Source organism: Notamacropus eugenii, chromosome 2 (genome assembly GCF_028372415.1).
Source record: "Notamacropus eugenii isolate mMacEug1 chromosome 2, mMacEug1.pri_v2, whole genome shotgun sequence".
In the NCBI taxonomy this organism is placed as follows: domain Eukaryota; kingdom Metazoa; phylum Chordata; class Mammalia; order Diprotodontia; family Macropodidae; genus Notamacropus; species Notamacropus eugenii.
In genome coordinates this window covers 472,706,740-472,724,981 of record NC_092873.1, presented here as the reverse complement: position 1 = coordinate 472,724,981, position 18,242 = coordinate 472,706,740, and the positions used below count along the sequence as shown (strand labels likewise).

Genomic DNA, 18,242 nt, shown 5'->3' with positions numbered 1-18,242 from the left:
TGACATAGAAAATTTAGCCTTTTATGAATTCCCTGTACAGAATCATCTCTAAGTAAAAAACTAAATTATTTGTATAGAACTGAATTTTCACTTTGATTTTTGTGGTATAATGGAAGAATAGAGTGCTGTATTTGGCATCAGAGAACCTGGGTTCAAATCCAGGCTAGTACCTAAGGACAAAATCATTTAAACTGTCTGAGCCTCAGTTTCCTCACTTGTTAAATAAGGATATTGTATTAAGTCTCTTCCAGCTCTAAATCTATGATCTTGCAATTTCCAGTGCCTAACTATGTAGCTCATTTGACCCACAGCAGTTTTCAATGTAAATTATCCAGTTCCTCTTAACTTGCTTTTCAGGATTTTCAAGTCCATTTGCTCTTTGTTACTTAATTTATAGTTCTATATGTTTCAGTAAATGTGTTTCTACATTTGATCATTTATGGTTGCATTTTGAATCCTTATTTTCATTTTGTTTCTGTGTCCCCTTTAGTTTTTAAATCTGTTAATTTTTTTAAAGCCAACAGTTTAAAGCCTAGAACTCCAAGGAGTTCCAAGGAACTGTCAGTGAGCTCCTAGGAAAGCTGTATGTTATTTTGCTGTAGGTTATTTGATATAAATGAGGCAACTTTTAAAATCTAATGTACTCATTTTAAATCACTGTTTTTCCCTTAAAACATTAAGCTAAATATAAAAATAACCTTAAATACTTTGCATTGGTGCAATGGTGAGTCAGTATCTAAGGCTAATTTAAGCATATCTTCAGTGTTGGGGGTTTTTCTCAGAAACAAAAAAAACTTGCCATCTTTATAGTGCAAAAATTGAGTAGAATATATTTGACCTACTAATGAGGTTACATTTTAATGTATATATATCATAGAGAAAAAATGTCTGTAAAAAATAAAATTTTGTCTTACTGATTTTATAATATATTTTCAATATTATTTTATTAGAATTATTACTTTATTTTGAAATTATTTTTAAACAATTTTGTTTAAAGTGATAAAATATAATTAAATTTTGAAGCAGAATAGTTTAGGTGTAATAGAAAGAATCTATGGGCTAAATTGATTTTCATTATATGACTGATAATAAGAAAAACAGGATTTTATGTAATAAAATTTGTATAGATAACCTTCACATTTATTCCATAAAATGAGGGGTTTCTATGCTTTAGGAAGGCAATATTTGAGGAAGAAGAGGGAAGGGGGTATGTTGTTTGCTACCAAAAAAATGTTAGTTCACATTGTGAGCTCCTTGAGGGCAAGAAGTTTCATTTTTGTCCTTGTATCCCTGACATCTAACACAGTGTCTGCCACATTGTAAATGCTCTTTGAGGTTAATCATAGGTATTCCTTCTGTCTAGAGTATGGAAAGATTTTTGAAAGTTGAAAAGGATTTTCTTCCCATGCCTGGTACATAAACAGGTACTTAATAAATGTGTTGAAGGAATGAATGCTATGGCAGAAATTTTGAGTGTCAGTGCTTTTGAAGAGAGAACAGCAATATTCTTTTGCCAACATGTTGGCTCTCCCTGCTCCCCCACCTTCTGCCAAAAAAAGAATTTTTTGCCTGATCTCTTTTATTTGGTGGCCAAGTAGAAGAAAAGACAAACAATACCAGCAAGTACAATACAAGGAGGAGTTGGGGAATTGTAGGACATATCATGGTTTTAATTACACGAACTTCCCACAGTTTCTCCTCTGACTCCTAGTTAACAAACACTAGTCCACTTTGTTCCTCCTATGCTAAAAATGCTTTGTGACATAAAACACTGGAATAAACATCAGAATACCTTATCTTGCTTTCTGACTGGTATGTCCCTTAAATTTGCTGAGCCTTGTTTTCTTCATGTGTAATAGACTTAACTTTACTTGTCACAGTGTTGTAAAGATCAAATGAGATAATGTATGGGGAAATTGCTTTGTGAACTAAAGCAATATACAACTCATGTACTTTAATTTTTCATGCTATTTGGGGGGGGACTTTCTGGTCTTTAAAAAAACTTCAGGTGCGAGCCTGGGAGCAGCAACCTTACATCTCACTCAGAACTTTTGCAGCCTGACCAGCTATCCCCCCAGCTGCCCTCCAAAATGGCATCAACTGTCAAGGATCAGCTTATCTTGAATGTCCTAAAGGAGGACCAGGTTCCCCAGAACAAGATCACTGTTGTTGGGGTTGGTGCAGTTGGCATGGCATGTGCCATTAGTATCTTTACAAAGGAATTGGCTGATGAACTTGCCCTAGTTGATATAATAGAAGACAAACTAAAGGGAGAGATGGTGGATCTCCAACTTGGCAGCCTTTTCCTCAAAACGCCAAAGATTGTTTCTAGCAAAGACTACAGTGTGACTGGTCATTGTTATGACTGGGGCACATCAGCAGGAGGGAAAAGTCGTCTTAATTTGGTCCAGCATAATGTGAATATCTTTAAATTCATCATTCCCAAGATTGTTAAATACAGCCCTAATTGCAAGCTGCTTATTGTTTCCAATCCAGTGGATATTTTGACATATGTGGCCTGGAAGCTAAGTGGCTTTCCTAAAAACCATGTTATTGCAATAATCTGGATTCTGCCCATTTCCATTATCTAATGGGGGAGAGACTTGGTGTCCATTCTTCAAGTTATCATGGATAGGTCCTTGGGGAACACAGAGACTCTAGCGTTTCTGTGTAGAGCAGTGTGAATCTTGCCGATGTGTCTCTAAAGAACCTTCATCCTTCTTTGGGAATTGCTGATGTGGAAAATTGGAAAGATGTTCATAAACAGGTGGTCTAAAGTGCTTATGAGGTAATCAAACTGAAGGGCTACACTTCCTGGGCCATTGGCTTGTCTGTGGCAGATCTGGCAGAAAGCATTATGAAGAATCTTAGGAGAGTGCATCCAATTTCCACCATGATTAAGGGCCTATATGGCGTTAATGAGGATGTCTTCCTTAGTGTCCCATGTGTCTTGGGGCAGAATGGCATTTCAGATGTGGTGAAGGTCAACCTGATTCATGAGGAGAAGAGCCATTTAAAGAAGAGCGCAGATACTCTTTGGGGAATCCAGAAGGAGCTGCAATTTTAAAACCTTTGAATGTGCTGCCATCGAGAGAACATGAGGGATTATGTATAATCTGCTTTTCAAATAGACCAAATCCTTCCTCTGATTAGTGACAACACGAGAAATGTAAAACCTGTGAACACACTGTAGTTTCTTCTGAAAGTTAGAAATGGGAAATAGAACCCTGTTGTAGTTAGCATGTGATGCTAGATATGACCTGTATAGTCTCAGTGGTTGGTGTCAAGCAGAGCCAGTGCCCTACAGGTATATAAATTACCTGTTTTGTATGTAGGTGCTACAGGTTCCCTTAGGTCCAGAAGACAACGCTCCTGGATACAAAACACCATACAGTAGTAATTCTTTATTGATGCATTGATTACCTTTGTGCTCCTGTCCATTAGGGCACTACAGCATGGCCCCCATGTATCACCTTTCTAGGGGACCTGATTTTGTCTGCCTATATATATATGTTTTATATATATATCAATAGTTGTAAATTTCCATATTATATAAAAAGATCTGTATATGTTCAAAAATGCAACCAATTCAAGTGTCATACTAAATCTAAATACTGAATAAACAACAAATAACTAAGAAAAAAAAACTTCATACTTTGTAGACCCCAAGGAGACATGTTTTGGCCAATTATATCACAAGTGAAAACTTAAAACCTGTCTTAATTTTGGTAATAATATATTTTTGTGTATCTTTCAGACCGAGCCTAGAAGTATTAACATGATAGTGATATTTAATTACTTCGGAGAGCTGTTGTAGTTTATTTGAGTGAGGGCCATATAACTTTATGTTAATAGTAGGCTAAAGTTTTTGCCGGCAGCTAAGTGGTACAGTGGATAGGGTACCAGGCCTGGGGTCAGGAAGACCCATCTTCCTGAGTTCAAATCTGGCTTCAGATACTTATTTGCTGTGTGACCCTAGGCAAGTTACTTAACCCTGTTTGCCTCAGTTTCCTCATCTGTAAAATGACTTGGAGAAGGAAATGCTAAATCACTCCAGTATCTTTGCCAAGAAAACCCCAGATGGGGTCGCAAAGAGTCAGATATAGTGAAAAACAAAAATTTTGTGACTCAGAAACAAAATATAGCTTTATTAATTCAGGATACAGAAATAGACTCCCCTCATTTAACTTACTGCCCTCATGGAGTTTCAGAATTAGAAGGAATTCAGATGACATCTCTGTCAAACCCCTCATTTTCTAGATGAAGAAAGTGAGCTCAGAGCAAAATAAGTGATTTTTCCAAGGTTATATCTAATTAGTAGAACAAGAACTAGAATTCATGCCTTCCAGTTTGTAGTCTGGAGTTTTTCCTTTTCTATCATACGATCTAGCCAGTTTTGTTCTGGGTAGTGTTATAATGTTATCTCAGCCCCAAGATACCAGTCCTGAAGTTAGAGTAGGATGAGCTACCCTTTTGCTGCTATTAATCCTAAATTCTACTGGTTCAGAAATATTTATAGGGTTAGACCTTTCAGCTTATAGAAAGTACTTCATTTTTATATACTGTCAAGTCCTTCACTTTCATGGGAGTAACATTCCTAGAAAATGACAAAAGTGAAAAATGCAAATGCTGATATGTTGAATTCTGTGGGAAATAAGTGGTTAAATTTCTGCAGCCATCAAAAGCTACAGTTATACCTTCCACATCACCACTTTCTCCATCACAGTTGATAAGAAATTAAATGGCAGTTTTGTGGGAGTTCTGCATAAGGCCAGACTACGTAGAACAAATTTAGAAACTCAGAAATGCATAAAATATATGTAGTATTTTTATTTAACATTGACCTACATATAGACTATAACCAAATACTTAACCCAAATCTTCCACCCCATAAAAGAAAAAGAAAAAATTCAGACTTCTTCTCTGGTATGAAGAGAGAGCCAAAAAATTTTGTGTGAATTTTCCAGAACATGAGGGCACCATGCTCCTAACCCGTGCGATATGAAAGGCATGACTGTATAGTCCTTTGCTAGAGATTGCTGGAAATATACTTTTCTGCATACAAATCTTTATAACAAAACATTAATTCTGATAATATGCAATTTTCCTAACACAGTAACCATGAAGTAACCCATAAAATGCAGGGGAGAGGAAAACAATGCTGAACTGTATGGGGAGGGGTAGCAGTGTCAGAAGAACCCTCAAGGTAAAAGTGGGAAAGGGGAAATCTGCCATCTCTAATTTCCCTTCCAGTTCTGTGATGAGTTCTGGGCCCATCCAAACTCAGAACTCCCACCAGGCTGGCTCAACTTGACCTGGCCCAGTGGCTCAGGCATTGGGGGAGGCAGATGCTTGCTCAGCTGCATGAGTGCCAGCACAGATTTACTTGCCTTTTCCATTTATTCACTTCCCTCATCTGCACTTGAGAGATTACTGTTGCACTTTCTGGTGCAGATTCACAAACACTTTTATAAATAATTTCCTCCTTTTTGCAGATATAAACTTGTCACATCATGCCTGTCGTTTTTTTCTCTACTGCACATAGGTGGGAATGTGTGCAATTGGCATCTCAAAAGTAAAAATGAGGTTAATAATAAAATCCTGCAAATGCTTGAAGTCTTGAAAGTTATGTACAAATGTCGAACATTGACTAATACCATTATCACCCAACCCCCCAATGATTGTATGGTTAATACTTTGAATTGCCCAATTTGCCAAAGGTTAATTACACATATGTTTCAGATTTTCTTAGAGAAGGTACAGTAGGTAATCTAAAGGAAACAAGAGTCAGAGCAGGAAAAACAGCCCCCTTACTGTATGAGTTACATACATGAAAGAGCAAGAAGAGATTTTATAGAATCACAAAATGTTAGACTAGAAGATACCTCAGAGATTATCTTGTCTAATCCCCTAATTTTGATTATCTTGTCCAATCCCCTAATTTTTAAGATGAGGAAACTGACATCCAGGAGGGTAAATGCTTTGCCCAAAGTCATATACTAGTTAGAGGGAAGACAAGTATACAGGTCTCTTGAATCCCAAGTCCAATGTTTATTTTATAATGCCACACTGTTTAGCCTAGTCTCAATGCTATTCTGGAAAATGAGGGGCTGCTTGAAAGCTGAGTTGTTTTAAATGCTTAAAAAGTAGTTTTCATTAATAAGACTAAATATTACATTTATAATTTTACTTTTACCATTAGTCTTTATTTCATAATGAATTAATAAACTTCGGGTTATGACAAAATCTAAATCTTTCAGAAGTTCAGCACATACTAAGTACCTACAGTGTTTAAGGAATTGAGTTAGGGGTTCAGATTTTGCTGTAGTACCTTTCCTTAAGATTCCCAAAGCAAGTATTTTCTTATATTTTAAATGGCTCTGCTTTTATTGCCTATTTGGTGCCAGTAAAATGTTTACTTTGTTTTCTTTTTAATTCTATTTCAATTTACCAATATTTACCAATTTTAGACAGAAACTACTCTACTAAACAGATAACATGGGACTGCCTTAACAATGTAGCATACAGAACTGAGGAGGAAAATGATACGATCTAAACAGTTTTTTTAGAGAGATTAATCTGACTGCAATGTGCTGGATGGACTGAAGACAGATTTGACTGGAAGAAGTCAGACAATAGAATCTCAGAGTTGTAAGGGAAGCTCATCTAATTCACCCAAACCTGAACTAGAATATACATCATATCTGAAAGGTGATCATCTAGGGTTGCTTGAAGACCTCCAACCACTAACTCTTCAAGTACTCCTTTTCCCCTTTGGATAATGTCAATAGTTAAGAGGTTTTACCTAAAAATGTATAAATATGCTTTGTTGCAGCTTCTGTTCATTGTTCCTAGTTCTGTCCTTTGGAACGAGTTAATAGTAACAACAATATTAATGATTAGCATTTATATAGGTTTGAGGTTTGCCAAGCACTTAAATTTTATTTTCATTTTATTCTCACAACAGCCCTGAAAAGTAGATACTGTTATTAACCGCATTTTGTAGATGAGGAAATTTAAATAGATGAAGTGACTTGACCAGGGTCACAGAGAGTAAGTGGTTGAATACATATTTGAACTCAGGTGTTCCTGACTCCAGGCCAAGCTATTGCACCATCTGGCTGCCAATAATAATAATACTTCATATTTACATAGTGCTTCATATCAACGTGAAGTAAGCACTGATGCTATATAAGAAAGACGGAACAAGTATCATTATCTCCATTTTTTAACCATCAGTTTCCACAAGGAAACTGATTCCCAGAGAAGTTGAGTAAATTGCTTGTGGTAATATGGTTAATAACTGTCTTAGGCAGAATTTGGAGTCTGCTGACTACAAGTCCAGCATTCTCCATGCTGCCCAAAAAGAAAAATAAAGTTAGCATTTACATAGTACTTCAAAGCTTGCTAGGTATTTTTCCTGTATTAACTCATTTGGTCACTTGACCTGCCTGTTAAGCAAAACAAGTATGATTCCCTTCACATGCTTCAACATAGGTATTATGTCCACTGGGGTGTAGGGTGTGTTCAGGGAGGACCAGTACCTTTGGTGTGACGGTTGCTGAACCTTTTTCAGGGCTCTTTCCACCTTTGGTGTTCACCTGTTCCACCTAACTCTCACCTGTGGTTCCAAGAAGCTGCAACATGCGCAGCAGCCACACCCTGGTAAACCATTTTGGCAGACAGGCCAAACCAGGTTGAGGGTAACCAAGGGTTCTCAGACCCCTTGGTGAGTTATGGAAGTGTCTACCCCAAGCATATGAAGACTTCATCTAATGGAATAGTCAGATGAGAACAGTTTGTTCCAACGGCCATGAAGGCAGATAAAGCAGGCAATGTGAAGCACTTAGAGCTTGGTTAGACACTGAAGACGCCAAGGTCATCCACTGCATCTTGAGCCATCTCCAGCCATCTTGACTGTATCATGCCACTGGACTATGATGACTCAGGAGGAGAGAGTAAGGCTGAAGACTTCGTGCAACTCTGTCTCACTTAAATCCAATTTACGCACGAATCAGAAGACATCACCCATACCATTTCACTATTATGCCTCAAAGTCCTATGGCAACAGACAAGTGATGAATCAGCAGGTGCAGATACACTGGGAGCTGTAGTCACAACCCTGCACACAGGCAGCCCAGGCCATAGGGTCATTTCTCACTGGAAGCAGCAATGAGACTCTGCAGCACCCTGGGTGTCTGAGCAGCCTTTTAAGGATCACACTGCTCACCATCTGGTGTGAGGAAGGAGACTAGAAAAGGTGCCCTAAACATTGGGTAAGGAGTGCCCTCCTTACCCAACTCTGGCCTGATTACCACGGCAGGTGGGGAATCCCAGTATGCAGTCGAAACACAAAAAAATGTACAAAAACATCTGCAAAGATGATTCCACCCACCATCAGCACATAGAACATATGCACACTAATAGACAACACAAAATCCAGTAGACCTGAAAGAAGAACTGCTCTTACTGCAAGAGAACCCAACAGGTATCGCATCCAAATGGCAGCCCTGAGTGAAGCAAGGTTGGCAAATGAAGGCCAGCTTACTGAAGTTAGAGCTGGATGCACCTTTTTCTGGAGTGGGTGCAGTAAGAGGGAGCCCTGTGAAGCTGGCATGGGTTTCACAATCAAAACTAATCTAATCAGCAAGTTGTTATGCCTGCCAAAAGGAGTGAATGACAGGCTCATGACAATGCGATTGCCACTCACAGGAAAACGCCATGCCACCACGATCAGAGCCTTTGCTCCCACCATGACAAACCCTGATGAAGTCAAAGAAAAGTTTTATAAAGACCTAGAGACCCTTATCGCCAGTGTACTGAAAGAGGACAAGCTTATATTCTGGGTGACTTTAATGCTAGAGTAGGCTTAGACTACCAGACTTGGCAGGGAGTCCTAACAGCAACAGCAGTGGTCATTTACTGCTGAAGACTTGTGCATCGCGTGACCTTCTCATCACCAACACTGTCTTCTGCTTACCTAAATGCAATAAAACTTCATGGATGCACCCTCGCAGCAAACACTGGCATCTAATAGATTATGTGATTGTAAGGAGAAGAGACAGACAAGATGTAAAAGTGACAAAGGCAGTGTGTGGTGCAGAGTGCTGGACTGATCGTAGACTTATCCTTTCCAAGCTAAATATTTGCATTCATCAAAACCGCCGTCCCTAGGGCAAAATGACTACCAGGAGAATTAATGTCAACAAATTAGAGCTCTTCTCTGAGCGTGAACAATTTGCTGCTGACTTGGAGGGAAAGTTGAGCCAACATACAGTTGGCAACAGTGGAGCAGAAAAGGAGTGAGCAGCTCTCAGAGATTTGGTGTACAGCACTGCATTTGCTCATCTGGGTCAGAACACTCACAAACACCAAGACTGGTTTGATGAAAATGATGGGGAAATTCAGAATCTGCTAAATGAAAAACGTGAACACCACAGGATTTACCAGCAGGATAGTTCATCCACCTCTAAGAAGGCAGCATTTAATTCCAACAAAAGCAAAGTACAAGCAAAGCTTAGAGAGATGCAGAATTCCTGGCTCAGTAAGAAGGCAGATGAAATTCAGTTTTATGCTGATAATAACAATCCAAAGTGCTTTTATGATTCCCTGAAGCTATTTATGGACCTTGAACCTATGGTGCATCACAACTACTCAGTGCTGATGGAGCCACATTGATTAGTGATAAGGACATGATCCTAGAGAGATGGGCTGAGGCCACTGACCATTTACCTCAGGTTGAAGTCAGTCCCTCCTTAACTGAACTTCCAACTGAAGAAGAGGTTTTGAGGGCCATTAGACTCCTTTCAAGTGGCAAAGCACCTGCTGGTGATTCTATTCCAACTGAGATTTACAAGGTAGGGGAACCACTGCTCATAAAAAAGCTGACTGAAATTTTCCAGGTTATATGGCAAGAGGAGATTATCCCCCAGTTCAAGGATGCATCCATTGTCCATCTCTATAAGGGTAAAAGGAATAGATTGTCCTGCAACAATCACAGGGGGATCTCTCTCTTAGTCATTGCTGGCAAAATTCTCGCTAGAGTCCTCCTTAATAGGCTGATCCTTCACCTGGAAGATGGTGATATACCTGAGAGCCAGTGTGGCTTCAGAAAGGGCTGAGAAACAGTCAATATGGTGTTTGCTGCCCAGCAACTCCAGGAGAAATGCCAGGAGCAATCTGTACACAATGTTTGTGGATCTGACCAAGGCCTTTGACACTGTTAGTCATGAGGGCTTATGGAAAATTATGTTGAAATTTGGTTCATCAACATTGTATGTCAATTTCATGATGGCATGTTTGCCCAAGTTCTGGATAATGGACAAAGCTCTTGTGCCTTCCCAGTCACCAAAGGAATGAAACAGGCCTGTGTGCTTGCTTCCATGCTTTTTAGCATGATATTTTCAGCCATGTTGACAAATGCTTTCAATGAGAATGAACATGGCATCAAGGTCAACTACCATACTGATGGTAAGTTCTTCAATTTGTAAAGGTTACAAGCCAAGACCAAAGTGGAGGGAGTGTTGGTGCATGATTTTCTGTTTGCAGATGATTGTACACTCCATGCAGCCTCTGAAGCTGCGATGCAACAAAGTATAGATCAGTTCTCTGCTGCCTGTGCTAATTTTGGCCTAATAATACCAAAAAAAACACAGGTGCTCCATCAGCCACCACCACACCATCCATATGTGGAACCATACAACAAATGGAGAAGTTTTGAATGCTGTGAATAAGTTCGCTTACCTTGGTAGTGTACTTTCCAGGGATGTACACATTGACAGTGAGTTTGATGCATGCATTGCCAGAGCTAGTTCAGTGTTTGGGAGGCTCTGAAGAAAGGTTTGAGACAGAAGAGGTATTAGACTGACTACCAAACTGAAGGTCTACAAAGCCTTTGTGCTGACCTCATTGTTATATGCTTGTGAAACATGGACAGTCTACCAGCACATGCCAGGAAACTGAATCGCTTTCGCTTGAACAGTCTTAGGAAGGTTGTGAGGATCATCTGGCAGGATAAGGTACCAGACACTGAAGTACTTGCTCAAGCTGAACTACCAAGTATTCAAACTATGCTTCAGAGAGCACAACTCCAATGGCTGGCCCCGTTGTTCGAATGCAAAATGTACGCTTGCCAAAAAGACTATTTTATGGAGAACTCACATGGGACAGATGATCACATGGTGGCCAGAAGAAATGATACAGGACACTCTCAAGGTCTCTCTCAAGAACTTTGGATTTGACTGTGCAACATGGGAAACACTGGCACAGGACTGCTCAGCATGGTGTGCCCACATAATAAAAGGTACTGGGCTCTTTGAGCAAAGCAGAATTGAGACAGCACAAAGTAAACGCAGGTTGCGCAAATTTGGGATATTCACCCCAAATATTCAAACGGATTATCTGTGCCCAACCTGTGGTAGAGCATTCCGAGCTTGTATTGGTCTGATCAGTTACAGTCAGACACACTGAAATTTCACTTTGCAGTGGTGATATCATTTTGGTCTTCTTTGAAGATGGACAACAACCAACCAACCATATGTCCATTGTATCTAAACATCCTCAATTCCTGCTAATAGTCCAGATATTACATAAAGCCAAGAGCTGTTACCATCATGGTTGCCCTTTTCTGAATGTTCTCCAACTTCAGTGACATCCTTTCTAAAATGTAGCCCTCAAAACTGAACACAATACTCCAGATGTTTCTGACCAGGGCATAGTACAGTAAGATTTTCATCTTTTTCCCAGAAGCTATTCTTTTCTTCAGTTAGCCTAAGGTTACCTTTGCTCTTCTTGACTGCTATATCATACTTTTGACTTTTATCATTACCTTCATCAGAGTTCTTAAAGTCTTTCAGAGTGTTTTTTCTTTATGATGTTGTTGTCTTTGGATAAGCCATTTCCTTGGTTCTGCTCATTTCACTCTGCACCAGTTCATAGAAGTCTTCCTAGGTTCCTCTGAAGCTGTCCGTGTCATCATTTCTTCAGTGATATTCTATTACATTCATATACCATAATTTGTTTAGACATTCCCTAATAGACATTCCCTAATATTCCTTTGTTTCCAGTTTAGAATATCTCATATTCAACAGAAAGTATGAAAACATTTTGAGATCCGCACACAGCAGTATTTGTGGAGCTGTCAAATAATATCCTGGGCGTAAATGTCAGACACAAACATGGCAGAAGCATCTTGAGAAAGCAATTGAAGATCTACAGAAAGACTTTAAAGGATTACCTTAATAGCTTATATACACAGTTAAAAGTTTTGACACCACCTTGCCCAGTTAAAGGTAACAAAAAAGAAACGTATAGAACAAAATCCAGAAATCAAAAGTATATCTGAAAATCTAGATTTTCTTAATCATCAAGTAGAAGCAAAAGTATAAGGTGATAACAAGGGGTCACAGCAGCACAGAGAGCAAAGTAATAAAATTCAGAGTCAATCAGAAAAGAGGAAAGTACTTCTAAAGAAAGGTTGTGAAAAATTTCTGATCATCTGTATGATTACACAAAGTCCAACACAATGAAAATGCAAATTTTATCCAATTGGAAATAATGTACCATTAATATAACGAATGACTGAACAGTTGCATAAAGGGAAGTGATAAAAACTAGTTTCTCTACAAAACTGGAAGACGGCCAGATAAGATCCATTATTATCAGCACAAGTGCTTCACAGCAGTATGTGAATTACTAACAAATCATTTAATCAGCTTCCTCTCAGATGAAGATCTCCTTTATTTTTTCATTAATATATTTTTTAATATATTTTATTTTTACATCACTAAATTTCATTAAATGGCTCCAGAGACCCACCTCATCATTATTACAAGGAATATTTTTTAAAGAAGAAAAAAAGGAATATCAGCAAAAATAATAAATATATTAAAAGTCTGAAAATATATGCAATGTTCTACACCCAAGGACCTCCTGCCTCTGCCAAGGAGTCAGAGGAAGTATCTTTTCATATCTCTTCTTTGGGGCTAGGCTTCTTCTTTTTAATTTTACAACATTCCCTTAAAAAAATAAATATATTTACCACAAAAATAAATTACATTTACCTCAAAAATTTCTACCAGCATCCTTCCTCCTTCCCTTTCTTCCCTTCTCTTTGTTATTTATTTAATTATTTGTTTTTTATTTATTTTAAAGGTCAGGTCTCTCATCCAAACTGGAAGTGCAGGCACTGTTCATAGTCCCAATCTCACACTGATCCTTCATAGGAGCTTCATTTCCCACTCAGGCAGATTAGCTCCTCCTTAGGCGATCTGGTCACCCACTTGTCCCCACCATTCAGGGGCTTACCATATGAATGAGAAACTTAATGCGGACACCCTGTCAGCTTAACCCTCTGGAACTCAGAACTCTAGAGCTCAAGGGATCTGCCTACCTAAATGTCTCAGGGTCAGGGATTATATTATAGGCTCATGCCAGCCTGAAGGATCCTTTGTAGTTCTCAACACTCACTTCTGATTATTTTTGTAGATGTTCTTCCTATATACATTGCTCTGTGTGTATGTGTGTGTGTGTGTGTGTGAGTGTGTGTGTATGTGTGTGTGTGTGTGTATTGTCTCTTCATTCTATATCAGATCATGTAAATATTTCTATTTCTGTAGTCATCATACTTGGGCAGCTAGGTGGCTAAGTGGATAGAGTGCTGGGCCTGGAGTCAGGAAGACTTATCTACCTGAGTTCAGATCTGGCCCCAGACACTTTGTAGTTGTGTGACCCTGGGCAAGTCATTTAACCTTGTTTGCCCCAGTTTCTTCATCTGTAAAATGAGCAGGAAAAGAAAATGGCAAACCACTCCAGTATCTCTGCCAAGAAAACCCCTAAAGGGGTGACAAAAGAGTTGGACATGACTGAACAGCAACGACATTCATCATATTTGCTGTTTCTTGCAGCACAACAATATTCCATTACATTCATAAACTATAGTTTGTTTGGCCATCCTACAATCAATAAACATCTACTTTTTTTCAGTTCTTTTGGTTCCACAGCAAGTATTGCTATAAATGTTTAGGTATATATGGGGACTTTCTTCTTATTAATATCCTCTTTGGGGTATATGCTAGTAGCAAAATCTCTAAATCAAAAGATACGGACATTTTAGTCACTTTAGTTGCATAATTCCAAATAGCTTTTCAAAAAGACTATACTGATCGCAACTCCACTAACAATTGGATTGGACTGTGTATTTATTTAGAACAGGGACTATTTTTCCCTTTGTATCCCCAGCTTTTATAGTGTCTAGCACATACGTAGTAGTTTTTTAATAAATGTTTATTGACTTACTTTGATCTCATATTCTGTGTATGCCACATCACAAATCTATTACCAGAAGATAACACTAGTGAACCCCTCAGATATAGACCAATTACATGTTTATGTATTTTATGTAAAGTATTCGCAGCTTGCATTACTAGAAGAATATATAAACATAAGAAAAAAAATGGATTGGCATAGGAGTAAAAGGTGTAGGCCAAAAAGTCCCAGAGATATATAGAAAAATTTATTTGAAAATTACCAAATAAGCCACCGAGACTACTATGACAATTAAACTGCCTTTATAGGTTATTGCAAAGACCTTGATTCAGTTCTACTACATTTGTGGCTTAGTTGTGTACTATAAATATATAAGGAAGGCCCAACTATGTGAGAAAACAGCACCAAACAATAATGTCAAGAACAATTGATATAAAATGCGACATTTTTCAGAGATGGTTCTGCCTACCTTTAAATCATCTTTTCTAAATGGAATTATACATGGCTTACAAATTAAAGGATCAAGCCAAAATATCGTATTAATCAATTAATGTGTGTGGACAGCATGAAACTCCTTACCTTCGCTGAAGAACACATTAAATAGCTTCTTCATGTCATAGTATCTTTGTTCAGTGATATCAAAATGTTGTTTGGACTTGGTGACACAATGTCACATGGACTTGTAAATGTCTTAATGTGCACCAAGGAAATACAGAGATGGAAGGCTTCAAATTTCAATCAAGAGGCCAAACTGAACCATTGGACAAAAGTTGTATCTATAAATGTCTTGGTCCCCTTGAGGTAAGACCTATCAAGTATGAAGTTATGAAAGAGAAAGCTGTAGTGGACTGTTAAAAGATACTGGCATCCCAGAGTCAAAGCTCCATGAGTAGTAGAATTTATTGAAAACAGTTAATATTGAAGCAATACCAGTGTTAATCTATACTTTTAGGACTATAAAATGGGCCATAACAAATATGGAAAGTATCAGAACTGGACCTATGGTTTCCTTAGTATAGAGAACTCCCAGGCAAGGAAACTCAGCATCAATGCAAAGCACTACGAGGTTAATTATTACATTGTTTCAACATAAAAATAACAAAATAAGATATATGATAGGATCTCTTAATAGAAGTCTAAAGCCCAAAAGAAAAAAATTAACAACTTAAGAAATAGTTTTGGAGTCTCAGTAATGAAAGTTTATAACAAGTACTTGCCATCGAATTTGTCAATTGTGACCAAAGGAGAGTGCCAAAAGTGAAATTAGAAGTCCCTCCATGGACTTCATGAATTCAGCCAACAGCATGTTGACAGGAAGTATCAAGTGTCACAATTTTGAGCATCTGCTCTTTGCTAAGTACTGTGCTAAGCACTGGGGAGGCAAACAAAGGCAAGTGGAGGCAAATTTTCTATAAGCTTGACTGAAAAGTGTAGGAGCTTTATAGGATGATAACCTGAGGAAGATTTGTGGAGTGAAGGTATGGAATTGATTGAACTATACTGACTCCATCTTATGACTCAGTTCTGGATCTAACTCAGTTCCCTTTCTATTCAGTTATGGGTCTTGTCCAATTTCTGTCTTGTGAGAAAACTTTATTCACTTATGGGAATTGGGGGAAAACTCCTGCATTGTTTGAATCTAGCCCTGTTTGTGGCTGGGAAGCTAGACCACCTCTACCTGTTAGTTAGAGATCCTCCACTAAGGGCTTCAGGTTCCCCACCCCAACTAGGTTATGCTGACCAGAAACCCAGTCAGATCCAAAGATTGGTGCAAGGAGTTTTCCCACATTTATACATCTCAAGCTACCCATCTGTCTTATCTGAAAACTGGCAGCATACTGGCTACTCTTTACTGTTTCCATCTTCCTTTGATTGAATACAGATACTTGGAGGGAGTGGGATACCTCATTTTCTGATTTCAGGGAATTGCACCTGTTCACTCCCCCAACACATCCCAACTTGCAAAGTCCCTCATCTTTCCTCTAATTAAAAATCAAATGATCTGATCTTGAATCCTGTTTTATATCCTATTGTTTTCTTTTTAATACATAAAAATCTGTCTCTTATATTCAGAGTCAAGTGCCAGGCTGAGGAGACCTGGTTCCAATTTGTTGTGCAATTGATAGGCATTGCTTAATAAATCGATATGCTCGAAAGTTCAAAGCTTTTTTTCTCATTCATTTCAGATTTCATCCATTATAAAGGTTTATTAAGGATGGAAGCTTGCGTTTATTGCCAATAAAGAAAGATTGAAGAATAGACAGGGGACAGGCACTCAGAGTCAGAAAAGAATACAGTCTAGGATGCAAGTAGATGAATTGGCTTCGTTGGAAAGAAGGGAAGAAAGTGCCTGGAGGAAAGAAGGGATGAATGATGTCCGCGTTGTAAGGAGTAGAACAGAGAAGAGAAAGCTTGCTCTGAGTGACCTCTATTTCTCAGAAAAGTATGTGGTAAGGTCCTTTGTTAAGAAGTGGAGAGAGGGCTGCAGGAAGAGGTTTAGCATGTGCACTGTTGTAGTGTGCTAAAAATGTCAGGGGAGAATAAAAGGCCTGCTTTGTAGCAGTGGGGCCCAATTTGGATTAGATATCATAAATGTGTAGTAGACTTGGTATGCAGAGTTGTGTGATTTTTCATTTGCTACTGGTTAGCACCTTAAATGGAATCCAAGAGAGTAGATCAAGGAGTAGGGTGTGGTAGGGTAAAGGGATATGGATAGCCCAGGGTTGGGCTTCTGCAAAACATGAGCATGGGACAAGGGGCCATGGATTTAAGAATACAAGATTATCTGTAGTTCTGTTCATCTACTATAAAATCAAAACTAAACAGAAGAAAAGTCCAGAGCCTAGAAGAACACTGAAAGGAGTGATTATAGACACAAAAATACATACGTATGCTTTCTGCCACTAAATCTTTTACATTTTTAAATTATATGTAAATTAAGATTAGCATGAAAAGTTTTATTTTAAACATTTGTCTCTATTAACATGGAACATAGTAGAGCTGCTTTTCTTTACTTTCAAATTATAAAGTATTAGGAAGTCTAACTAGCACTGGTAGCAATGTGATTAAAAGCTTAGTTGCATGTTTATGTGAGTGAGTAAAATTATTCTTTAACAGCTTTGTTATTTTTCAACCATTACATTTCCAAGTATAAGCAGTTATTTTTTTTCCAAGTCACAAGAATTATGTACATTTTAAACCCCTGTTTAGCTTTAAATACAGAAGTATATGTGTTCAGAATGACTAAAAAAGGACCCAATTTGGACATTTCTAACATTAAAATCATTTTAAGGTAAAAGCTAGAAACCCCCATATGCCTTAGTTTCTTGTTTAGATATTTAGATTGATCTGTGATAGTCTCAATTGCTGCACCTAATGTTTTTTTTATGACTTTTCTATAGCTTTTTCATCCTATATGATGCTTATTCATGCTTTTCTATATAATCTACATAAAAATTGTACCAAATGGACTTGATGCCTTCCTCTTAAGAGGCAGTGTGATATAGTGGAAAGCATGCTGGACTTGTAGTCAAGATACTCCCAAGTTCAAATATTGGTTCAAATACTTAGTAGCGTTGTATATAGGCAGGTCAGTTAACCTTTCTAAGACTCACTTATTTTGTTTTGTTTTTTATAAAATAGGGATAATATATTAATAATGATGGATAATAATGCTTTAAGGTCATTTGAGCCTTATGAAACAGGTACAATAGATAATATCCCTATTTTGCAGATAAGAAAATTGAGGTTAAGTGGCTTGCCCATGGTCATACAGTTAGTTCAAGTGACAGGGTTCTAATTAGAATTCATAAATTCTAAGTGAAGCCCTGTACCATACATTATTCCCTCTCGTGCCTGTTTCATAGATTACTTGTAGAACAGTTTTGTTTTGTATTTTATTTAGTATACGCATTTATTATCTCTCTATTTCTTCCCCCATGAACAATTTTAAAAAAACCCTCATACCAAATAAACAT

The 18,242-nt window shown here is 38.0% G+C and overlaps 1 protein-coding gene across 2 annotated transcripts in view; it reads left to right on the top strand.

Annotated features, from left to right (window-relative positions):
- The window catches only part of KLHL20 (kelch like family member 20), an 84,826-nt gene that overhangs the window by 10,108 nt on the left and 56,476 nt on the right, over positions 1-18,242 (top strand). The window lies entirely within an intron of this gene.